The 26611-nt window shown below is 32.4% G+C and overlaps 4 long non-coding RNA genes across 4 annotated transcripts; all 4 read left to right on the top strand.

Annotated features, from left to right (window-relative positions):
• The first annotated feature begins 292 nt into the window (after positions 1-292).
• On the top strand, positions 293-1399 carry LOC120342832 (uncharacterized). Its single transcript, XR_013474742.1, has 3 exons — positions 293-641; positions 747-808; positions 935-1399. It is a non-coding gene; the product is annotated as an uncharacterized LOC120342832 (long non-coding RNA).
• Positions 1400-2533: 1134 nt separating this feature from the next.
• Positions 2534-3297, top strand: LOC144420867 (uncharacterized). Its single transcript, XR_013474771.1, has 3 exons — positions 2534-2770; positions 2857-2921; positions 3053-3297. It is a non-coding gene; the product is annotated as an uncharacterized LOC144420867 (long non-coding RNA).
• Positions 3298-9810: 6513 nt separating this feature from the next.
• Positions 9811-10873, top strand: LOC120342824 (uncharacterized). The gene is made up of 3 exons (XR_013474728.1): positions 9811-10219; positions 10326-10387; positions 10516-10873. It is a non-coding gene; the product is annotated as an uncharacterized LOC120342824 (long non-coding RNA).
• An 8790-nt stretch (positions 10874-19663) lies between these two features.
• LOC120342833 (uncharacterized) lies at positions 19664-21064 on the top strand. Its single transcript, XR_005569544.2, has 3 exons — positions 19664-19805; positions 19912-19973; positions 20102-21064. It is a non-coding gene; the product is annotated as an uncharacterized LOC120342833 (long non-coding RNA).
• Positions 21065-26611: the final 5547 nt, after the last annotated feature.

Here is a 26611-nt window from a genome sequence, read left to right as displayed (position 1 = left end):
TAATTTCCCATTTATATTTTGATTGTTTTAGCTCATGCACTCAAATCTTCCTGTTTTCAATATTTGTTCTGACGTCTACATCTCTTAATTATTTTGTAAATATTGACGTTAAGTGTTTATGTTTAATTTAAAAAACAATAATTTTTTAGCTTTGAAACATTTCTGTATTTAAACCATACAAATGTTCTTATTGGACGCTTCGTGCCATCACAAGTTACCTTGAAGTGACTGTGAAAATTGTGCATTTTCTACAGCAGGTGTGGTTTGAATACAGTTTCTCCCAGCCTAATGACATTGAATGAATACACAATTGAAATATATCTTATCTATTGTGGATTATTATATAAATACAGCATCAGCAAATTTAGTTTTTTTTTTTCGTTGGAGACTGGTACCGAACCATCCGACGGAAAGAATTTTTTTATAAAACGAAAAATCGTACGTAATATTGAATCATATTCTCGTTGTCCACATTCACGGAGAAAGTATTTGACAAAAGTGTTTCAGTGGAATATTGATTTGAATCCGGAAAAATCTGATTTTTTCATGATGATTGCGAGATTAATTAAAGCAATATTTCTATTATTTTGTTTGCTATCTACCATCGTGTTAATCTCAGCCCAAATACCATACGATTCAAGGTTAGTAAACTTAAAACTAAGTTTAAGATAGTGGAATGTAAAAAAATTTACTAATTATCATGTAAAATACCGTATATGTATGTAATATGTATAATTCACATTCAGAGTGGACTCAACGTCTCCACCGAACTCATCGTGGGGACGAAGAAAAAGATCAATTATATTAGGTAATATTAGGTTTATTGCTGCCGGCTTTATTTAACTTGAATCAGTCAAGCATTTGAATCCAGTCATCATTATATGGCCTTATATATATATATTTATTGCAAAAACAACTTTCCTCAATTTTACAGATGAAGATCCGTTCTTTGATTTTGAATAGTGACTGAAATCGCTGTTCACTCCCGGAAAATATACAACGTTCTTGCTACATGAAAAATATGACGATACGTTATTTAATTTTATGACAACGATTATTTTATCTGATATAAACAAATTTACACTATTTATAACATCCAGAAACCCCACAAGAACTTTTTGACAGTTGTGACAACTTTTTTGACGAACTGAAAATGTTAGCTCATAATGCTTATATAGTGTATTTAAGATCTACAAATATTTGCCGTTTCGTTTTTGTATATTATTTCTACATTTGTGCGAAATAATTTTGCATTTATAAATTAAACCTATATCTCGACGCACAATTTGTTTTCTTTGTGGGTATGATATTTGTGCTCATGAGAGTGCTGTTCTCGCATGATGCGTAGATCAGTGTCGGTAATGTGTATTGATGCTTTGCAATCCATGTTAAATTTTGACTGATTTTAATATCGTTTGTCCGTTGCCAGTCTTTCAATAATAAATACACTCTGACAACAATGAATTAATTTGTCACATACAGCGCCACCATCCTAGAGTGGGCAAAATATTATTCATTTTCCTTGTACTAATGTAAATTTTCTGAGTCTGTGTTTATTCTGGACATTTGAACATCAATTTAGTTTTACATAGATTTAGTTCAAGTAAATTATGTTTAGATTGTTTTATGCTCATGTACTCAAATATAGAATCTTTCTGTTTTAAATATTTGCATTGGCGTATTTATCTCTTAATTATCGTGTAATTGATGACGTCAAATGTTTATTTTTAGTTCAAAAAGGAAAATAGTCAGTCAGTAGCTTATTTTTTACCAAAATGAAAATGCATTCACAGTGAACATAAACTTAAAAAAAGTTGAAAATGACATTTCATGGTGAAAGGTGACGCAAAAAACCAAAGTTGGTTATTGATCAGCGACACCTGTGATAAGAGTTTAACTTTGATACAAGTTTAATAGAAATAAGACGAACAAATAAATTAATATATCAAATATCAAGTCCAAAAAACACATTTGTTACAGAAAAGAAACTCTGGGCACCGTCAAGTACGAGAGGGGTAACCATGGGCAGCAAACAGCATAGCAACGACCAAAGTGAATATCACCTTGGCACAGTGACAGCAGGCTGGGTACAGTCATACTGAAAAAGCCATTCGGGAACGGCGTTTAGGTACCAGTTTTTGAGGGTGCACGTTCTGGTGGTGTACTTAACAAGACAGGTATTAGGTAGAACATTTGGAATTGTGAGTAACGTCTGAATTGTTAACAGTTTCTTAATATGAAACCAGTTTCTACTGCACTTCAATTCGGCACTGTGACATGGGACCCAATTCTTCAGTTTGAAACATGTCTATATTTAAACCATGCAAATGTTCTTATTAGGCGCTTCGTGCCATCAGAAGTTACCTTGAAATTTCTGTGAAGCTTGTGCATTTTCTACAGTAGGTGTGGTTTAAATCCTCCCAGCTTAATGACATTGAATCAAACACAATTTAATTATAACTTATCAATGCAGTGCATTATAAAAATACAACATCAGCAAATTTAGATTTTTTTTCCGTCGGAGACTGGTGGCGAACCATATGACGGGGATGCGGTTTTCTATAAACAGCAAATCGTACATAAAATTGAATCATATTCTCGGCGCCAACACTCACGACAGAAGTATTTAGAATAATCATTTGAATCTTAAAAAGTCTAATTTTTTCATGATGATTGCGGGATTAGTTAAAGCAATTTTTCTATTGTTTTGTTTGATATCTAGTATCGTCTTAATCTCAGCCTCAGAGCCTGAAATAGGCCGGAGTTCAAGGTTAGTAAAATTAAAAGTTAGTTCAAGATAGTGGAATGTAAAGAAAATTTTAAATTTTTATGTACAATTTTATAATTCACTTTCAGAATAGACTCAACGCCTCCATCGTGGTGGCCCACGGACGGACGAAGGAAAGGATCAATTATAATAGGTAAGACCGCGATCTTAAGTTATTTGCTGCCCGCTTTATTCAACTTATATCAGCGAAGCATTTGAATCAAATCATCATTACATTGCATTGGAAATATAGAAAGATTACAAAAAAAAATTTTAATTTAACAGATGAAGATCCGTTCTTTGATTTTGAATAGTGACTGAAAGCGGTGTTCACTCCCGGGAAAATATACAACGTTCTTGGTGCATAGAAAATAGGACGATACGTTATTTAATTGCATGACGACGGTTATTTTATCTAATATATAACAAATTGTTATTCTACACTTTTTCTAACATCCAAAAACACCACAAGAACTTTTTTGACAATTGTGACAATTTTTTTGATACGTGCTAGCATATATTGCGTATACTGTATTTAAGATGTACAAATATTTCCGTTTGTCATTTCGTTTCCATGCAATATTTTTATACATGTGTTTAATAATGTTATATTGGACATGTTTATAAACTGTATCTATGCTTCAATTCACAATTTTGTTTGTTCGAGGGTGTGGCATTTAAGGATCATAGCAGTGCTGTTCTCTCGTCATGTGTGGATCAGTGTCGGTAATGTGTGTTAATGCTTTGCAAACCATGTTAAAATCCGACGGATTCTATTATTGTTTAGTCGTTACGAGACCTTATATAAAAAGTATTCTTTGACAGTAATGAATTTAATTTGTTACAAACAGCACCACCAGTCTAGAGTGGACAAAATATCATTCATTTTTTCTATATATATTTATATACAAATATAAATTTTCAGGTTCTGTCTTTATTTTAGACATTCGAATATCAATTTATTTCCGTTTGAAGCGGTGAACAACCAAAATTCTTAAAAATTCGTATAATATTGCGCTGTTTTCATAGTAAAAATAAAGTCAACAGAGTGTCTAAATATTAAAACGGTTAGTGTTCTGTGTTTTCAATCATATATGTGAATGGTTGCATTCAAATCAACATCCAATCATATAGTGTCCACTACTCTCGCTGATTAGTAATTATTATTAGTCCATCATTAATCCCCGAGCGTGGGCCTGGACGGTTTTCAGTTTCCCAAAATTACAAGAGAGATTGCAATAAAAAAATAACGCCACTGAAAAGCTTTCTTATATAAATCAGGCATTCTAAAAAAGAAAATAAAAAACCTTCCCTGTTTTGAATTTTTAATATTCGAAGAGTATTAATGAAAGAAGTAAAGTTGTGAATCTTTGTCTAAACAACTGTTTGATTATCATATCGTTTTCGATGTAATTAAAATTAACTCGTTTCTACAATCCTTTTTTTGTTTAATGAAAACATTTCGGACTGATTTGGTTGAAGTAATAAATTCTCGTACTACGGCTCAGCTTCTAATAACTCTGATACCTCAAGAGAGTATATTATAAACGTGACAGCGAGGATCAACCCTTTATCTGATATGTCACAGATGAATCTATCAGATGAATGGCAGGTGTGACCAAATCGTCACGTTTCACGGACAATCTAAATACAAAAATACAGAGTGCGTATAAACAACATATAAAGCGAGTGGTAAACAAACTATACAAAACGCGATTAAACCATGAAATATCAACAAGTTGTTGTTCCTAAAGCTTACTGCATGAGACGCAATGTTAACAATAGACGTTCAGGACGTCAAGGTTTGACGTAAAATGATCAATTAAAAATTTAGGCAGATTTATTTTTGGTGTCTTAAATTCAGCAATTACTGATAAAAATATAATTATGAAAAAAAAACACGATAAAAATATGAATCTTTTTTCGATCACTTTCTTTATTATTGTGTTAAGCCTATTCCTATGTTTACTTTCATGCCCACGAGAAAATATTAGACATCTATATTAATACAAAATTTCAAACATGGTGTCAAAATAGATTGTTCCTACGAATATGTTACACTACCATTGCAAAAGTGTTTAAACAAGACATTTCAGTTGAAATAAAACAAACTTTGTTCAAATCGTAGAAATTCTGAATCATTCGCGACGACTGCACGATTAGTAAAACCAATTGTCTGTGTTGTTTTATTTCACGCCCGTACAACTATCATCTGAAGATTGATTATCAGATTAAAACAGCTGAAACATTTATCGCATGACTTCTGAAAGTTGATACTAACCTTAAAAAATTTACAAAGCGAAAAACTGGCATTGTAGAAAGCCTCTTCGTAAACGAGAAACATAAAACTAAAAGTTATTACATTTTTATTCGTTGTCATGAGGTATATTTTTTCAAGTATTCTTGTCGAAGAATGAGAATTGTCAATGTATAACTTAAATATGAGAAGAGCTGGTGTTGTGTTTTGGACAACGTAAAAAAGATATGACCTGTTTATAAAATTTATATCGCGACATTTATCCGAACGGCTTCCACAATTATCTTATCACCATGTTAATCTCCTAAAATGAAAGTGAATGCGATGTACTAACATTTTTATTTGAAAAGTGCTAAAAAGTAAGTTATGTATTTGAATTTCAGCATATTATTACGTTTGTTGTTAGCTTCTCGTGGTTTGATTTTATGTTTCCTTATAGTTTTGGTGACATCGTCCGATTTTTTTGCAAGTTATGTGTCGGCTACCGCATACATTTTAGGATATAATAATCTGGGAAAAAGACTTATACGAGTCAAAGTAAAATGCAAATAACCATGAACTCGTCTCGAAGGTAATTTAGTTCATAATATTTGATATGAACTTGACGCACACGAAGTTTTGGAATAGCGTGAAATGAGGATTTTAATACCAAGTACGGACCTCATTGAATGTTCGTTCGTTGTTCCAGTTCAATGAACAACACACGATTTCATCCATTTTCGAAATTTTAAAGAAATTAGCGACATCAGACGAATTTTAAAATATATTTGTTGACTAAATATAATCATTTCATTAAATTTATCAGAGAAATTTATTTATTTGCATCGTGCCAAACGTGTATGATGATCAACTGTGCTAACGGCCGAACTACAAAATTAACAGGATTTGTTTCATTCTAGAACATTAATGGCTTACATCACAAGGGAATTGAGTTTTGTTTTTAACTGGTTGTATAGTTAGTAACGTATATCTGTGGCTCCAGATCTTTTTCTGTGGCGCGAGCTAAAGTCCCATCTCTCTATTTATAAATGCGCCGTAGGACTAGAGAGAGAGAGAGAGAGATTTTATTTACATAAAACAATGTTAAAAAAGGGCAATAGTACCAATTTTTATAGAAATACAGTGCAGTTAATAATTAAACATTGAATCGTGTTGGTCAGTATGCAAGACCTTTACAGGTCACCGAGGCTCCTGACCATTTTATTTACTCTGTGATCAAACTGTCAGTATGGATTATTTCAATATGAAATTATAAAATAAAGACAAAAATGAGTCGGCTGATAAATATAAAGAGAAATTTTCCCCTATTCGACACTTTAAATCAGATTTATTGTATAGTTCAGAGGGCATGTGTTAAAATGTATACATATTATACCATACTTTGATCAAGTACAATACTGATCACTAGGGCGTAAACAAAATCATAGAAAGGTCACAGAGATGTAGCATCATAGTGCGATAACAAAATTATTAACTCGGAATTAAACTTTTGGATGTGCATTTGCAATAACAATTAAAATCCGTTTAGAAATATATAAAAAAGTCTCATCCTTTTCTGAATGACAAGATGAATAAAAAGCCCATTTTGTACATAATAATAGTAGGCCAACACAGTTATCTTGCTAGGCATTCGAGGAGATCAATTTTCAAATTTTCATTACTCTAAGATAGGCGAAGTCACTGGAAGGGTATTGTCATGATTATATTTTTTAATTTTATACTTGGCGCGATATTTCACCTCGAATTTTTCTGTTCTTTCTGTTTTGCGAAACGCTCATGTTCATATGACCAAAATTGCTAAACATAAAATCTAAATAGTTTATATAATAGATAAATTGTAAACTTTCACTATACCAAAATGCAAATTAACATTTAATGGTATCGGAAACTCCGGCGTTCAGTAAAAAATAAATAATGAGCTCGACTGTTATGTTTTGTCGCATGTATCTGCTCATAATCAAATTCATTTTTTTGAGAAAAATGAGTATAAACGTTACTTGCTTCATACTTATTTTTAACGGTTCTCTGTTAATGCCCATTTCTCCGCGCCCCATTCATTCAGCGAAGTCTTCATATCTGTAATTAATGGTTTCTAATCGTTAATCGTGTCAATAGGAAAAATTTCAAATCCGATGCGATTGTTAAAATCGTGTCGATTAGCCTAACTGTGTTTTAAACAAGTCCATTCAAGTCTTCAGAGAACTCCCATGATGATGCCAAAATAATAGCTTTCATCTCTTATTCAACATTGTTACATTGCATTTGCTGTGGCTCGTACCATTGAAGAAACCCAGTTGCTTCAAATTGTTTAATTGTGCTGTGGATCGTGTGCAATGTAATGGCGGCTAGAAAACGATACTGAGTATTTGAACAATGCAGTGTGAAGGAAGAAGATTCTACAACAGCACCTTGCAGAATAGAAAAATGAGGCAATCTGGCCCAAAGCCTCGAAGTAAAGCTCATCAATCACAGTGTACGTTTCAAATTAATACGAAATATGCGGATGTATGAAAGATTTCAAACAAAGTTGCGTAAATAGAAACATTACTGTCCAATTCTTTATTGTTTGATTTTGAGATTCCTCCAATAAATGGCCATAATTGTAACAGAAACCTGTTTTATAAATTACCTAAAGACTAAAACGCTTTTATCCAAAATAAAGTTATGTTAGTTAACCCTACGATTAGCACGATTGTTTTTTCCAATATTCGTAACACGATGAATATTTTAAAATCTAACAGTCGCCATTTCTACCAATCAGGCATGCTCATGCATCCAAAACGTCCATTTGATTGGATATTCTGCTTTTAAATATAACTATACCAACTCAGGGTCTTATCAAAAACGATGAGGCAATTACAGCATGACACACAACTAATAATTTCTTTATAAAACATTGAAACACGGTTAATTTCGATTTGCAGTCGAACATATATGCCTATCAATATCCTGTTTTTGCAACCTTTGCTTCTTACCATTTGCATGTAAATTTTTCTACATTGAATACAAACACTTATGGAATCCGATAGAACTGCTGAGCTGCAATACTGGTATAGACTTACCGTGGGACACGCCCCTTCCCAACAGAAAATTTGCTTCATAATGAAGAGTAAGACTACTTTACTAATGCGATAGTTAGCTGCCTGATTGCACTGTATTTATACGTAGGCTTACCATACGTCCCGCTTTAGGCGAGACAGTCCTGCTTTTTAGCGTCTTGTCCCGCCGTCCCGACATGTCAGCCAAAAGTCTCGCTTTGGGTAGGTAAATGCGTTTGTTTCGTTGTTTCTTGCTAACATTGTTAGAAAACGTATCGCATGTAAAACCAATACTATTTAGTCTAAATTCGAATTATTTGTACCGGTATCGTTAACGTCAATTCCTTTCCATTTTTCGAACTGAACCCGATATTTGGAAAGAGAATATGCGCATTAAATGTCGATGACAATATGGTCAATGAAGACAGCCGGGATAGCTTTAAATAAACAATAAATAAACATAAAATCAAACCACGAAAAGCTAACACCACCGTAAGAATATGCTGAACTTCAAATTATATCATACTTTCCAGCACTTTTCAATTGAAAATGTCAGTACATCGCATTCATTTTCATTTTTAGATTCATTTCATTCTAAACCCCCTAATGATTTATATGACAAGGAAATTGAGTTGTGTTTTGAACTGGTAGTTATACTGCTATAGTTAGTAACTTATAATCTATTTGTGACTTCAGATCTATTTCTAGGGCGCAAGCTAAAGTTATATATATATTTCTATTTATAAATGCGCCGTAGGACTCGGGCTTAACAATGTGTCTACATTATAGAAAGGTCACAGAGATGTAGCATTGTGGTGCGATAGCAAAATTATCAACTCGGAATCAAGACTCATCTTTTTTAAAATGACAAGATGGACAAAAAGATGATTTTGCATATATTAGTTGTATTAGTTATAGTGAGTACAGATACCTTGATTTTTTTATCAATTTCCTGTGAGTTATTTCACCCCAAAGTTTGCCTTTTTTAATTCTTAGACATACCTTCATATGAAAATAGAGACAATTCAATTAAAATTCAGCTGAAATTTGTTTACATTGCGTTGTATCATAGTCATTTGACTTTCGTGCCCATGTTTACAGCCAATTTAAATCAGAATGATGATAAGTTTTACGAAACCCTCATGTTCATTTACATTAATGTCCAAAGTACGACCAAAAATGGTAAACAGAAAACCTGAATAGTTTATATAATAGATGGGTTGTACTATATATATATATATATACCAAAATTTAGATTAGCATTATATGATATCGGGAATTTTTTCATACGATCACAACAAGAAGGAAAATATCAACAAGAACAACAGTCTAATAATAAAACGATTCATAGGTCCATTTCGTGTCCAATAATAAGTAAGTTGTTTACTTTAAATCATTGTTATGTAAACAACGAAGTAATGAGAGTCTGTAACAAAAATACTGACTAATTTTTTATTAGTTTTGCGTTGACGGATTTGTTTGTTTTCACATTTATGTTAGACAATGAGTGCCTGATATAATTTCCCATTTATATTTTGATTGTTTTAGCTCATGCACTCAAATCTTCCTGTTTTCAATATTTGTTCTGACGTCTACATCTCTTAATTATATTGTAATTAGTGACGTTAAATGTTTATGTTTAATTTAAAAAACAATAAATTTTTAGTTTTGAAACATTTTTATATTTAAACCATGCAAATGTTCTTATTGGACGCTTCGTGCCATCACACGTTACCTTGAAATGACTGTGAAAATTGTGCATTTTCTACAGTAGGTGTGGTTTGAATACAATTTCTCCCTGCCTAATGACATTGAATGAATACACAATTGAAATATATCTTATCTATTGTGGATTATTATATAAATACAGCATCAGCAAATTTAGTTTTTTTTTTTTTTGGAGACTGGTACCGAACCATCCGACGGAGAGAATTTTTTTATAAAACGAAAAATCGTACGTAATATTGAATCATATTCTCGTTGTCAACATTCACGGAAAAAGGATTTGACAAAAGTGTTTCAGTGGAATATTCATTTGAATCCGGAAAAATCTGATTTTTTCATGATGATTGCGAGATTAGTTAAAGTAATATTTCTATTATTTTGTTTGCTATCTACCATCGTATTGATCTCAGCCTATGGGCCCCGCGAGTCAAGGTTAGTAAACTTAAAACTTAGTTTAAGATAGCGGAATGTAAAGAAAATTTTCAAATTATCATGTAAAATAACGTATATGTATTTAATATGTATAATTCACATTCAGAGTGGACTCAACGTCTCCACCGAACTCATCGTGGGGACGAAGAAAAAGATCAATTATATTAGGTAATATTAGGTTTATTGCTGCCGGCTTTATTTAACTTGAATCAGTCAAGCATTTGAATCCAATAATCATTATGTGGCCTTATATTTATATATATATATTGCAAAAACAACTTTCTTTAATTTTACAGATGAAGATCCGTTCTTCGATTTTGAATAGTGACTGAAATCGCTGTTCACTCCCGGAAAATATACATCGTTCTTGCTACATGAAAAATATGACAATACGATATTTAATTTTATGACAACGATTATTTTATCTGATATAAACAAATTTACACTATTTATAACATCCAGAAACCCCACAAGAACTTTCTGACAGTTGTGACAACTTTTTTGACGAACTGAAAATGTTAGCTCATAATGCTTATATAGTGTATTTAAGATCTACAAATATTTGCCGTTTCGTTTTTGTATATTATTTCTACATTTGTGCGAAATAATTTTGCATTTATAAATTAAACCTATATCTCGACGCACAATTTGTTTTCTTTGTGGGTATGATATTTGTGCTCATGAGAGTGCTGTTGTCGCATGATGCGTAGATCAGTGTCGGTAATGTGTATTGATGCTTTGCAATCCATGTTAAATTTTGACTGATTTTGTTATCGTTTGTCCCTTGCGAGTCTTTATATAATAAATACACTCTGACAACAAGGAATTAATTTGTCACATACAGCGCCACCATCCTAGAGTGGGCAAAATATTATTCATTTTCCTTGTACTAATGTAAATTTTCTGAGTCTGTGTTTATCCTGGACATTTGAACATCAATTTAGTTTTACATAGATTTAGTTCAAGTAAATTATGTTTAGATTGTTTTATGCTCATGTACTCAAATATAGAATCTTTCTGTTTTAAATATTTGCATTGGCGACTTTATCTCTTAATTATCGTGTAATTGATGACGTCAAATGTTTATTTTTAGTTCAAAAAGGAAAATAGTCAGTCAGTAGCTTATTTTTCACCAAAATGAAAATGCACTCACAGTGAACATAAACCTAAAAAAAGTTGAAAATGACATTTCATGGTGGAAGGTGGCGCAAAAAACCAAAGTTGGTTATTGATCAGCAACACCTGTGATAAGAGTCTAACTTTGATACAAGTTTAATAGAAATAAGACGAACAATATATAAATGAATATATCAAATATCAAGTCCAAAAACCAAATTTGTTACAGAAAAGAGACTCTGGGCACCGTCAAATACGAGAGGGGTAACCATGGGCAGCAAACAGCATAGCAACGACCAAAGTGAATATCACCTTGGCACAGTGACAGCAGGCTGGGTACAATCATACTGGAGAAGCCATTCGGGAACGGCGTTTAGGTACCAGTTTTTGAGGGTGCACGTTTTGGTGGTGTACCTAACAAGACAGTTATTAGGTAATACATTTGGAATTATGAGTGACGTCTGAATTGTTAACGGTTTCTTAATATGAAACCAGTTTCTACTGCACTTCAATTCGGCACTGTGACATGGTACTTAATTCTTCAGTTTGAAACATTTCTATATTTAAACCATGCAAATGTTCTTATTAGACGCTTCGTGCCATCAGAAGTTACCTTGAAATTTCTGTGTAGGTTGTGCATTTTCTACAGTAGGTGTGGTTTAAATCCTCCCAGCTTAATGACATTGAATTAAACACAATTTAAATATAACTTATCAATGCGGTTTATTATAAAAATACAACATCAGCAAATTTAGTTTTTTTTGTCGTCGGAGACTGGTGGCGAACCATATGACGGGGATGCGGTTTTCTATAAACATCAAATCGTACATAAAATTGAATCATATTCTCGGCGCCAACACTCACGACGGAGGTATTCAGAATAATCATTTGAATCTTGGAAATTCTAATTTTTTCATAATGATTGCGGGATTAGTTAAAGCAATTTTTCTATTGTTTTGTTTGATATCTAGTATCGTCTTAATCTCAGCCTCAGAGCCTGAAATAGGCCGGAGTTCAAGGTTAGTAAAATTAAAAGTTAGTTCAAGATAGTGGAATGTAAAGAAAATTTTAAATTAATATGTACAATTTTATAATTCACTTTCAGAATAGACTCAACGCCTCCATCGTGGTGGCCCACGGACGGACGAAGGAAAGGATCAATTATAATAGGTAAGACCGCGATATTAAGTTATTTGCTGCCCGCTTTATTCAACTTATATCAGCGAAGCATTTGAATCTAATCATCATTACATTGCATTGGAAATATAGATAAATTACAAAAACAAATTTTTAATTTGACAGATGAAGATCCGTTCTTTGATTTTGAATAGTGACTGAAAGCGGTGTTCACTCTCGGGAAAATATACAACGTTCTTGGTGCATGGAAAATAGGACGATACGTTATTTAATTGCATGACGACGATTATTTTATCTGGTATATAACAAATTGTTATTCTACACTTTTTCTAACATCCAAAAACACCACAAGAACTTTTTTGACAATTGTGACAATTTTTTTGATACGTGCTAGCATATATTGCGTATACTGTATCTAAGAGGTACGAATATTTCCGTTTGTCATTTCGTTTCTATGCAATATTTCTATACTTGTGTGAAATAATTTTATATTGCAACATGTTTATAAACTGTATCTATGCCTCAATTCACAATTTTGTTTGTTCGATGGTGTGATATTTAAGGGTCATAGCAGTGCTGTTCTCTCATTATGCGTGGATCAGTGCCGGTAATGTGTGTTGATGCTTTGCAAACCATGTTAAAATCCTACGGATTCTATTCTTGTTTAGTCGTTACGAGACCTTATATAAAAAGTATTCTCTGACAGTAATGAATTTAATTTGTTACAAACAGCACCACCAGTCTAGAGTGGACAAAATATTATTCATTTTTTCTATATATATTTATTTACAAATATAAATTTTCAGGTTCTGTCTTTATTTTAGACATTCGAATATCAATTTATTTCCGTTTGAAGCGGTGAACAACCGAAATTCTTAAAAAATCGTATAATATTGCGCTGTTTTCAAAGTAAAAATAAAGTCAACAGAGTGTCTAAATATTAAAACGGTTAGTGTTCTGTGTTTTCAAGCATATATGTGAATGGTTGCATTCAAATCAACATCCAATCATATAGTGTCCACTACTCTCGTTGATTAGTAATAGCCCATCATTAATCCCCGAGCGTGGGCCTGGACGGTTTTCAGTTTCCCAAAATTACAAGAGAGATTGCAATAAAAAAATAACGCCACTGAAAAGCGATCTTATAGAAACCAGGCATTCTAAAAAAAGAAAATACAAAACCCTCCCTGTTTTGAATTTTTAATATTCGAAGAGTATTAATGAAAGAAGTAAAGTTGTGAATCTTTGTCTAAACAACTGTTTGATTATCATATCGTTTTCGATGTAATTAAAATTAACTCGTTTCTACAATCCTTTGTTTGTTTAATGAAAACATTTCGGACTGATTTGGTTGAAGTAATAAATTCTCGTACTACGGCTCAGCTTCTAATAACTCTGATACCTCAAGAGAGTATATTATAAACGTGACAGCGAGGATCAACCCTTTATCTGATATGTCACAGATGAATCTATCAGATGAATGGCAGGTGTGACCAAATCGTCACGTTTCACGGACAATCTAAATACAAAAATACAGAGTGCGTATAAACAATATATAAAGCGAGTGGTAAACAAACTATACAAAACGCGATTAAACCATGAAATATCAACAAGTTGTTGTTCCTAAAGCTTACTGCATGAGACGCAATGTTAACAATAGACGTTCAGGACGTCAAGGTTTGACGTAAAATGATCAATTAAAAATTTAGGCAGATTTATTTTTGGTGTCTTAAATTCAGCAATTACTGATAAAAATATAATTATGAAAAAAAAACACGATAAAAATATGAATCTTTTTTCGATCACTTTCTTTATTATTGTGTTAAGCCTATTCCTATGTTTACTTTCATGCCCACGAGAGAATATTAGACATCTATATTAATACAAAATTTCAAACATGGTGTCAAAATAGATTGTTCTTACGAATATGTTACACTACCATTGCAAAAGTGTTTAAACAAGACATTTCAGTTGAAATAAAACAAACTTTGTTCAAATCGTAGAAATTCTGAATCATTCGCGACGACTGCACGATTAGTAAAACCAATTGTCTGTGTTGTTTTATTTCATGCCCGTACAACTATCATCTGAAGATTGATTATCAGATTAAAACAGCTGAAACATTTATCGCATGACTTCTGAAAGTTGATACCAACCTTAAAAAATTTACAAAGCGAAAAACTGGCATTGTAGAAAGCCTCTTCGTAAACGAGAAACATAAAACTAAAAGTTATTACATTTTTATTCGTTGTCATGAGGTATATTTTTTCAAGTATTCTTGTCGAAGAATGAGAATTGTCAATGTATAACTTAAATATGAGAAGAGCTGGTGTTGTGTTTTGGACAACGTAAAAAAGATATGACCTGTTTATCAAATTTATATCGCGACATTTATCCGAACGGCTTCCACAATTATCTTATCACCATGTTAATCTCCTAAAATGAAAGTGAATGCGATGTACTAACATTTTTATTTGAAAAGTGCTAAAAAGTAAGTTATGTATTTGAATTTCAGCATATTATTACGTTTGTTGTTAGCTTCTCGTGGTTTGATTTTATGTTTCCTTATAGTTGTGGTGACATCGTCCGATTTTTTTGCAAGTTATGTGTCGGCTACCGCATACATTTTGGGATATAATAATCTGGGAAAAAGACTTATACGAGTCAAAGTAAAATGCAAATAACCATGAACTCGTCTCGAAGGCAATTTAGTTCATAATATTTGATATGAACTTGACGCACACGAAGTTTTGGAATAGCGTGAAATGAGGATTTTAATACCAAGTACGGACCTCATTGAATGTTCGTTCGTTGTTCCAGTTCAATGAACAACACACGATTTCATCCATTTTCGAAATTTTAAAAAAATTAGCGACATCAGACGAATTTTAAAATATATTTGTTGACTAAATATAATCATTTCATTAAATTTATCAGAGAAATTTATTTATTTGCATCGTGCCAAACGTGTATGATGATCAACTGTGCTAACGGCCGAACTACAAAATTAACAGGATTTGTTTCATTCTAGAACATTAATGGCTTACATCACAAGGGAATTGAGTTTTGTTTTTAACTGGTTGTATAGTTAGTAACGTATATCTGTGGCTCCAGATCTTTTTCTGTGGCGCGAGCTAAAGTCCCATCTCTCTATTTATAAATGCGCCGTAGGACTAGAGAGAGAGAGAGAGAGATTTTATTTACATAAAACAATGTTAAAAAAGGGCAATAGTACCAATTTTTATAGAAATACAGTGCAGTTAATAATTAAACATTGAATCGTGTTGGTCAGTATGCAAGACCTTTACAGGTCACCGAGGCTCCTGACCATTTTATTTACTCTGTGATCAAACTGTCAGTATGGATTATTTCAATATGAAATTATAAAATAAAGACAAAAATGAGTCGGCTGATAAATATAAAGAGAAATTTTCCCCTATTCGACACTTTAAATCAGATTTATTGTATAGTTCAGAGGGCATGTGTTAAAATGTATACATATTATACCATACTTTGATCAAGTACAATACTGATCACTAGGGCGTAAACAAAATCATAGAAAGGTCACAGAGATGTAGCATCATAGTGCGATAACAAAATTATTAACTCGGAATTAAACTTTTGGATGTGCATTTGCAATAACAATTAAAATCCGTTTAGAAATATATAAAAAAGTCTCATCCTTTTCTGAATGACAAGATGAATAAAAAGCCCATTTTGTACATAGTAATAGTAGGCCAACACAGTTATCTTGCTAGGCATTCGAGGAGATCAATTTTCAAATTTTCATTACTCTAAGATAGGCGAAGTCACTGGAAGGGTATTGTCATGATTATATTTTTTAATTTTATACTTGGCGCGATATTTCACCTCGAATTTTTCTGTTCTTTCTGTTTTGCGAAACGCTCATGTTCATATGACCAAAATTGCTAAACATAAAATCTAAATAGTTTATATAATAGATAAATTGTAAACTTTCACTATACCAAAATGCAAATTAACATTTAATGGTATCGGAAACTCCGGCGTTCAGTAAAAAATAAATAATGAGCTCGACTGTTATGTTTTGTCGCATGTATCTGCTCATAATTAAATTCATTTTTTTGAGAAAAATGAGTATAAACGTTACTTGCTTCATACTTATTTTTAACGGTTCTCTGTTAATGCCCATTTCTCCGCGCCCCATTCATTCAGCGAAGTCTTCATATCTGTAATTAATGGTTTCTAATCGTTAATCGTGTCAATAGGAAAAATTTCAAATCCGATGCGATTGTTAAAATCGTGTCGATTAGCCTAACTGTGTTTTAAACAAGTCCATTCAAGTCTTCAGAGAACTCCCATGATGATGCCAAAATAATAGCTTTCATCTCTTATTCAACATTGTTACATTGCATTTGCTGTGGCTCGTACCATTGAAGAAACCCAGTTGCTTCAAATTGTTTAATTGTGCTGTGGATCGTGTGCAATGTAATGGCGACTAGAAAACGATACTGAGTATTTGAACAATGCAGTGTGAAGGAAGAAGATTCTACAACAGCACCTTGCAGAATAGAAAAATGAGGCAATCTGGCCCAAAGCCTCGAAGTAAAGCTCATCAATCACAGTGTACGTTTCAAATTAATACGAAATATGCGGATGTATGAAAGATTTCAAACAAAGTTGCGTAAATAGAAACATTACTGTCCAATTCTTTATTGTTTGATTTTGAGATTCCTCCAATAAATGGCCATAATTGTAACAGAAACGTGTTTTATAAATTACCTAAAGACTAAAACGCTTTTATCCAAAATAAAGTTATGTTAGTTAACCCTACGATTAGCACGATTGTTTTTTCCAATATTCGTAACACGATGATTATTTTAAAATCTAACAGTCGCCATTTCTACCAATCAGGCATGCTCATGCATCCAAAACGTTCATTTGATTGGATATTCTGCTTTTAAATATAACTATACCAACTCAGGGTCTTATCAAAAACGATGAGGCAATTACAGCATGACACACAACTAATAATTTCTTTATAAAACATTGAAACACGGTTAATTTCGATTTGCAGTCGAACATATATGCCTATCAATATCCTGTTTTTGCAACCTTTGCTTCTTACCATTTGCATGTAAATTTTTCTACATTGAATACAAAGACTTATGGGATCCGATGGAATTGCTGAGCTGCAATACTGGTATAGACTTACCGTGGGACACGCCCCTTCCCAACAGAAAATTTGCTTCATAATGAAGAGTAAGACTACTTTACTAATGCGATAGTTAGCTGCCTGATTGCACTGTATTTATACGTAGGCTTACCATACGTCCCGCTTTAGGCGAGACAGTCCTGCTTTTTAGCGTCTTGTCCCGCCGTCCCGACATGTCAGCCAAAAGTCCCGCTTTGGGTAGGTAAATGCGTTTGTTTCGTTGTTTCTCGCTAACATTGTTAGAAAACGTATCGCATGTAAAACCAATACTATTTAGTCTAAATTCGAATTATTTGTACCGGTATCGTTAACGTCAATTCCTTTCCATTTTTTGAACTGAACCCGTTATTTGGAAAGAGAATATGCGCATTAAATGTCGATGACAATATGGTCAATGAAGACAGCCGGGATAGCTTTAAATAAACAATAAATAAACATAAAATCAAACCACGAAAAGCTAACACCACCGTAAGAATATGCTGAACTTCAAATTATATCATACTTTCCAGCACTTTTCAATTGAAAATGTTAGTACATCGCATTCATTTTCATTTTTAGATTCATTTCATTCTAAACCCCATAATGATTTATATGACATGGAAATTGAGTTGTGTTTTGAACTGGTAGTTATACTGCTATAGTTAGTAACTTATAATCTATTTGTGACTTCAGATCTATTTCTAGGGCGCAAGCTAAAGTTATATATATATTTCTATTTATAAATGCGCCGTAGGACTCGGGCTTAACAATGTGTCTACATTATAGAAAGGTCACAGAGATGTAGCATTGTGGTGCGATAGCAAAATTATCAACTCGGAATCAAGACTCATCTTTTTTAAAATGACAAGATGGACAAAAAGATGATTTTGCATATATTAGTTGTATTAGTTATAGTGAGTACAGATACCTTGATTTTTTTATCAATTTCCTGTGAGTTATTTCACCCCAAAGTTTGCCTTTTTTAATTCTTAGACATACCTTCATATGAAAATAGAGACAATTCAATTAAAATTCAGTTGAAATTTGTTTACATTGCGTTGTATCATAGTCATTTGACTTTCGTGCCCATGTTTACAGCCAATTTAAATCAGAATGATGATAAGTTTTACGAAACCCTCATGTTCATTTACATTAATGTCCAAAGTACGACCAAAAATGGTAAACAGAAAACCTGAATAGTTTATATAATAGATGGGTTGTACTATATATATATATATATACCAAAATTTAGATTAGCATTATATGATATCGGGAATTTTTTCATACGATCACAACAAGAAGGAAAATATCAACAAGAACAACAGTCTAATAATAAAACGATCCATAGGTCCATTTCGTGTCCAATAATAAGTAAGTTGTTTACTTTAAATCATTGTTATGTAAACAACGAAGTAATGAGAGTCTGTGACAAAAATACTGACTAATTTTTTATTAGTTTTGCGTTGACGGATTTGTTTGTTTTCACATTTATGTTAGACAATGAGTGCCTGATATAATTTCCCATTTATATTTTGATTGTTTTAGCTCATGCACTCAAATCTTCCTGTTTTCAATATTTGTTCTGACGTCTACATCTCTTAATTATATTGTAATTAGTGACGTTAAATGTTTATGTTTAATTTAAAAAACAATAAATTTTTAGTTTTGAAACATTTTTATATTTAAACCATGCAAATGTTCTTATTGGACGCTTCGTGCCATCACACGTTACCTTGAAATGACTGTGAAAATTGTGCATTTTCTACAGTAGGTGTGGTTTGAATACAATTTCTCCCTGCCTAATGACATTGAATGAATACACAATTGAAATATATCTTATCTATTGTGGATTATTATATAAATACAGCATCAGCAAATTTAGTTTTTTTTTTTTTGGAGACTGGTACCGAACCATCCGACGGAGAGAATTTTTTTATAAAACGAAAAATCGTACGTAATATTGAATCATATTCTCGTTGTCAACATTCACGGAAAAAGGATTTGACAAAAGTGTTTCAGGTTTCAGTGGAATATTCATTTGAATCCGGAAAAATCTGATTTTTTCATGATGATTGCGAGATTAGTTAAAGTAATATTTCTATTATTTTGCTTGCTATCTACCATCGTGTTGATCTCAGCCTATGGGCCCCGCGAGTCAAGGTTAGTAAACTTAAAACTTAGTTTAAGATAGCGCAATGTAAAGAAAATTTTCAAATTATAATGTAAAATAACGTATATGTATTTAATATGTATAATTCACATTTAGAGTGGACTCAACGTCTCCACCGAACTCATCGTGGGGACGAAGAAAAAGATCAATTATATTAGGTAATATTAGGTTTATTGCTGCCGGCTTTATTTAACTTGAATCAGTCAAGCATTTGAATCCAATAATCATTATATGGCCTTATATTTATATATATATATTGCAAAAACAACTTTCCTTAATTTTACAGATGAAGATCCGTTCTTCGATTTTGAATAGTGACTGAAATCGCTGTTCACTCCCGGAAAATATACAACGTTCTTGCTACATGAAAAATATGACAATACGATATTTAATTTTATGACAACGATTATTTTATCTGATATAAACAAATTTACACTATTTATAACATCCAGAAACCCCACAAGAACTTTCTGACAGTTGTGACAACTTTTTTGACGAACTGAAAATGTTAGCTCATAATGCTTATATAGTGTATTTAAGATCTACAAATATTTGCCGTTTCGTTTTTGTATATTATTTCTACATTTGTGCGAAATAATTTTGCATTTATAAATTAAACCTATATCTCGACGCACAATTTGTTTTCTTTGTGGGTATGATATTTGTGCTCATGAGAGTGCTGTTCTCGCATGATGCGTAGATCAGTGTCGGTAATGTGTATTGATGCTTTGCAATCCATGTTAAATTTTGACTGATTTTGTTATCGTTTGTCCGTTGCGAGTCTTTATATAATAAATACACTCTGACAACAATGAATTAATTTGTCACATACAGCGCCACCATCCTAGAGTGGGCAAAATATTATTCATTTTCCTTGTACTAATGTAAATTTTCTGAGTCTGTGTTTATCCTGGAAATTTGAACATCAATTTAGTTTTACATAGATTTAGTTCAAGTAAATTATGTTTAGATTGTTTTATGCTCATGTACTCAAATATAGAATCTTTCTGTTTTAAATATTTGCCTTGGCGTATTTATCTCTTAATCATCGTGTAATTGATGACGTTAAATGTTTATTTTTAGTTTAAAAAGGAAAATAGTCAGTCAGTAGTTTATTTTTCACCAAAATGAAAATGCACTCACAGTGAACATAAAAAAAGTTGAAAATGACATTTCATGGTGAAAGGTGACGCGAAAAACCAAAGTTGGTTATTGATCAGCGATACCTGTGATAGGAGTCTAACTTTGATACAAGTTTAATAGAAATAAGACGAACAATATATAAATTAATATATCAAATATCAAGTCCAAAAACCAAATTTGTTACAGAAAAGAGACTCTGGGCACCGTCAAGTACGAGAGGGGTAACCATGGGCAGCAAACAGCATAGCAACGACCAAAGGGAATATCACCTTGGCACAGTGACAGCAGGCTGGGTACAGTCATACTGGAAAAGCCATTCGGGAACGGCGTTTAGGTACCAGTTTTTGAGGGTACACGTTCTGGTGGTGTACCTAACAAGACAGTTATTAGGTAATACATTTGGAATTATGAGTAACGTCTGAATTGTTAACAGTTTCTTAATATGAAACCAGTTTCTACTGCACTTCAATTCGGCAATGTGACATGGGACTTAATTCTTCAGTTTGAAACATTTCTATATTTAAACCATGCAAATGGTCTTATTAGACGCTTCGTGCCATCAGAAGTTACCTTGAAAATTCTGTGAAGCTTGTGCATTTTCTACAGTAGGTGTGGTTTAAATCCTCCCAGCTTAATGACATTGAATCAAACACAATATAAATATAACTTATCAATGCGGTTCATTATAAAAATACAACATCAGCAAATTTAGATTTTTTTTCCGTCGGAGACTGGTGGCGAACCATATGACGGGGATGCGATTTTCTATAAACAGCAAATCGTACATAAAATTGAATCATATTCTCGGCGCCAACACTCACGACAGAAGTATTTAGAATAATCATTTGAATCTTAAAAATTCTAATTTTTTCATGATGATTGCGGGATTAGTTAAAGCAATTTTTCTATTGTTTTGTTTGATATCTAGTATCGTCCTAATCTCAGCCTCAGAGCCTGAAAAAGGCCGGAGTTCAAGGTTAGTAAAATTGAAAGTTAGTTCAAGATAGTGGAATGTAAAGAAAATTTTAAATTATTATGTACAATTTTATAATTCACTTTCAGAATAGACTCAGCGCCTCCATCGTGGTGGCCCACGGACGTACGAAGGAAAGGATCAATTATATTAGGTAAGACCGCAATATTAAGTTCTTTGCTGCCCGATTTATTCAACTTATATCAGCGAAGCATTTGAATCAAATCATCATTACATTGCATTGGAAATATATATAAATTACAAAAACAAATTTTTAATTTAACAGATGAAGATCCGTTCTTTGATTTTGAATAGTGACTGAAAGCGGTGTTCACTCTCGGGAAAATATACAACGTTCTTGGTGCATAGAAAATAGGACGATACGTTATTTAATTGCATGACGACGGTTATTTTATCTAATATATAACAAATTGTTATTCTACACTTTTTCTAACATCCAAAAACACCACAAGAACTTTTTTGACAATTGTGACAATTTTTTTAATACGTGCTAGCATATATTGCGTATACTGTATCTAAGATTTACAAATATTTCCGTTTGTCATTTCGTTTCCATGCAATATTTCTATACTTGTGTGAAATAATTTTATATTGCAACATGGTTATAAACTGTATCTATGCCTCAATTCACAATTTTGTTTGTTCGATGGTGTGGTATTTAAGGGTCATAGCAGTGCTGTTCTCTCATCATGTGTGGATCAGTGCCGGTAATGTGTGTTGATGCTTTGCAAACCATGTTAAAATCCGACGGATTCTATTCTTGTTTAGTCGTTACGAGACCTTATATAAAAAGTATTCTCTGACAGTAATGAATTTAATTTGTTACAAACAGCACCACCAGTCTAGAGTGGACAAAATATTATTCATTTTTTCTATATATATTTTTATACAAATATAAATTTTCAGGTTCTGTCTTTATTTTGGACATTCGAATAGAGTGTCCAAATATTAAAACGGTTAGCGTTCTGTGTTTTCAAGCATATATGTGAATGGTTGCATTCAAATCAACATCCAATCATATAGTGTCCACTACTCTCGTTGATTAGTAATAGCCCATCATTAATCCCCGAGCGTGGCCCTGGACGGTTTTCAGTTTCCCAAAATTACAAGAGGGTATACAATAAAAAAAATAACGCCACTGAAAAGCGATCTTATAAAAATCAGGCATTCTAAAAAAGAAAATACAAAACCCTCCCTGTTTTGAATTTTTAATATTCGAAGAGTATTAATGAAAGAAGTAAAGTTGTGAATCTTTGTCTAAACAACTGTTTGATTATCATATCGTTTTCAATGTAATTAAAATTAAATCGTTTCTATAATCCTTTGTTTATTTAATGAAAACATTTCGGACTGATTTGGTTGAAGTAATAAATTCTCGTACTACGGCTCAGCCTCTAATAACTCTGATACTTAAGAGAGTATATTATAAACGTTACAGCGAGGATAAACCCTTTATCTGATATGTCACAGATGAATCTATCAGATGAATGACAGGTGTGACCAAATCGTCACGTTTCACGGACAATCTAAATACAAAAATACAGAGTGCGTATAAACAATATATAAAGCGAGTGGTAAACAAAATATACAAAACGCGATTAAACCATGAAATATCAACAAGTTGTTGTTCCTAAAGCTTACTGCATGAGACGCAATGTTAACAATAGACGTTCAGGACGTCAAGGTTTGACGTAAAATGATCAATTAAAAATTTAGGCAGATTTATTTTTGGTGTCTTAAATTCAGCAATTACGGATAAAAATATAATTATGAAAAAAAAACACGATTAAAATATAAATCTTTTTTTGATCACTTTCTTTATTATTGTGTTAAGCCTATTCCTATGTTTACTTTCATGCCCACGAGAAAATATTAGACATCTATATTGATACAAAATTTCAAACATAGATTGTTCCTACGAATATGTTACACTACCATTGCAAAATTTTTTAAACAAGACATTTCAGTTGAAATAAAACAAACTTTGTTCAAATCGTAGAAATTCTGAATCATTCGCGACGACTGCACGATTAGTAAAACCAATTGTCTATGTTGATAAATTTCCACGCCCGTACAACTATCATCTGAAGATTGATTATCAGATTAAAACAGCTAAAACATTTATTGCATGATTCCTGAAAGTTGATACTAAGCTTAAAAAATTTCCAAAGCGAGAAACTGGCATTGTAGAAAGCCTCGTCGTAAACGAGAAGCATAAAACTAAAATTTATCACATTTGTATTTGTCGTCATGAAGTATATTTTTTTTTCAAGTATTCTCGTCGAAGAATGAGAATTGTCAATGTATAACTTAAATAATAAAATGTAATAACATTTTTATTTAAAAAGTGCTAAAAAGTAAGATATGTATTTGAATTTCAGCATATTATTACGTTTGTTGTTAGCTTCTCGTGGTTTGATTTTATGTTTCCTTATAGTTGTGGTGACATCGTCCGGATTTTTTTGCAAGTTATGTGTCGGCTACCTCATACATTTCAGGATATAACAATCTTGGAAAAAGACTTATACGTGTCAAAGTAAGATGCCATTAAGCATGGACTTGTCTCGAAGGCAATTTAGTTCAAATATTTGATATGAACTTGACGCACACGAAGTTTTGGAATAGCGTGAAATGAGGATTTTCATACCAAGTACGGACCTCATTTAATGTTCGTTGTTCTAGTTCAATGCACAGCACACGATTTCATCCATTTTCTAAATTTTAAACAAATCCCCTAACAATTAGCGACATCAGCCGAAGTTTAAAATATATATATTGACTAAATATAATCATTTCGTTAAATTTACCAGAGAAATATATTCATTTGAATCGTGCCAAACGTGTATCATCGTAGTAGTATATATTTACGGTATGATGATCAACTGTGCCAACGGCCGAACTATAAAATTAACAGGATTTATTTCATTCTAGAACCATTAATGGTTTACAATTTACATGACAAGGGAATTGAGTTTTGTGTTTAACTGGTGCAGTTAGTAACGTATAATCTATCTGAGGCTCCAGATCTTTTTCTATGGCGCAAGCTAAAGTCCGATCTCTCTATTTATAAATGCGCCGTAGGACTAGAGAGAGAGAGAGAGAGAGAGGGAGATTTTATTTAAATAAAACAATGTTAAAAAAGGGCAATAGTACAAATTTTTATAGAAATACAGTGCAGAAATACAGATCCTGACCATTTTATTTACGCTGTGATCAAACTGTCAGTATGGATTATTACGATATGAAATTATAAAATAAAGACAAAAATGAGTCGGCTGATAAATATAAAAAAAAATTCCCCCTATTCGACACTTTAAATCAGATTTATTGTATAGTTTAGACTTAGAGGGCATGTGTTAAAATGTATACATATTATACTATACTTTGATCAAGTACAATACTGATCACTAGGGCGTAAACAAAATCATAGAAAGGTCACAGAGATGTAGCATCATAGTGCGATAACAAAATTATTAACTCGGAATTAAACTTTTGGATGTGCATTTGCAATAACAATTAAAATCCGTTTAAATATATATAAAAAAAAGTCTCATCCTTTTCTGAATGACAAGATGAATAAAAAGCGCATTTTGTACATAGTAATAGTAGGCTAACACAGGCATTCGAGGAGATCAATTTCAAATATTCATTACTCCAAGATAGGCGAAGTCACTGGAAGGGTATTGTCATGATTATATTTTTTAATTTTATACTTGGCGCGATATTTCACCTCAAATTTTTCTGTTCTTTCTGTTTTGCGAAACGCTCATGTTCATATGACCAAAATTGCTAAACATAAAATCCAAATAGTTTATATAATAGATAAATTGTAAACTTTCGCTATACCAAAATTCAAATTAACATTTAATGGTATCGGAAACTCCGGCGTTCAGTAAAAAATAAATAATGAGCTCGAACTGTTATGTTTTGTCGCATGTATCTGCTCATAATCAAATAAACATTTTTTTTTAAAAAAGGAGTATAAAACGTTACTTGCTTCATACTTATTATTTTTAACGGTTCTCTGTTAATGCCCATTTCTCCGCGCCGCATTCATTCAGCGAAGTCTTCATATCTGTAATTAATGGTTTCTAATCGTTAATCGTGTCAATAGGAAAAATTTCAAATCCAATGCGATTGTTAAAATCGCGTCGATTAGCCTAACTGTGTTTTAAACAAGTCCATTCAAGTCTTCAGAGAACTCCCATGATGATGCCAAAATATTAGCTTTCATCTCTTATTCAACATTGTTACATTGCATTTGCTGTGGCTCGTACCATTGAAGAAACCCAGTTGCTTCAAATTGTTTAATTGTGCTGTGGATCGTGTGCAATGTAATGGCGGCTAGAAAACGATACTAAGTATTTGAACAATGCAGTGTGAAGGAAGAAGATTCTACAACAACACCTTGCAGAATAGAAAAATGAGGCAATCTGACCCAAAGCCTCGAAGTAAAGCTCATCAATCACAGTGTACGTTTCAGATTAATACGAAATATGCGGATGTATGAAAGATTTCAAACAAAGTTGCGTAAATAGAAACATTACTGTCCAATTCGTTATCGTTTGATTTTGAGATTCCTCCAATAAATGGCTATAATTGTAACAGAAACCTGTTTTATAAATTACCTAAAGACTAAAACGCTTATCCAAAATAAAG

The sequence above is a fragment of the Styela clava genome, chromosome 3 (genome assembly GCF_964204865.1).
Source record: "Styela clava chromosome 3, kaStyClav1.hap1.2, whole genome shotgun sequence".
Taxonomy (NCBI): Eukaryota; Metazoa; Chordata; class Ascidiacea; order Stolidobranchia; family Styelidae; genus Styela; species Styela clava.
This window is presented reverse-complemented; position numbering and strand designations above follow the sequence as displayed.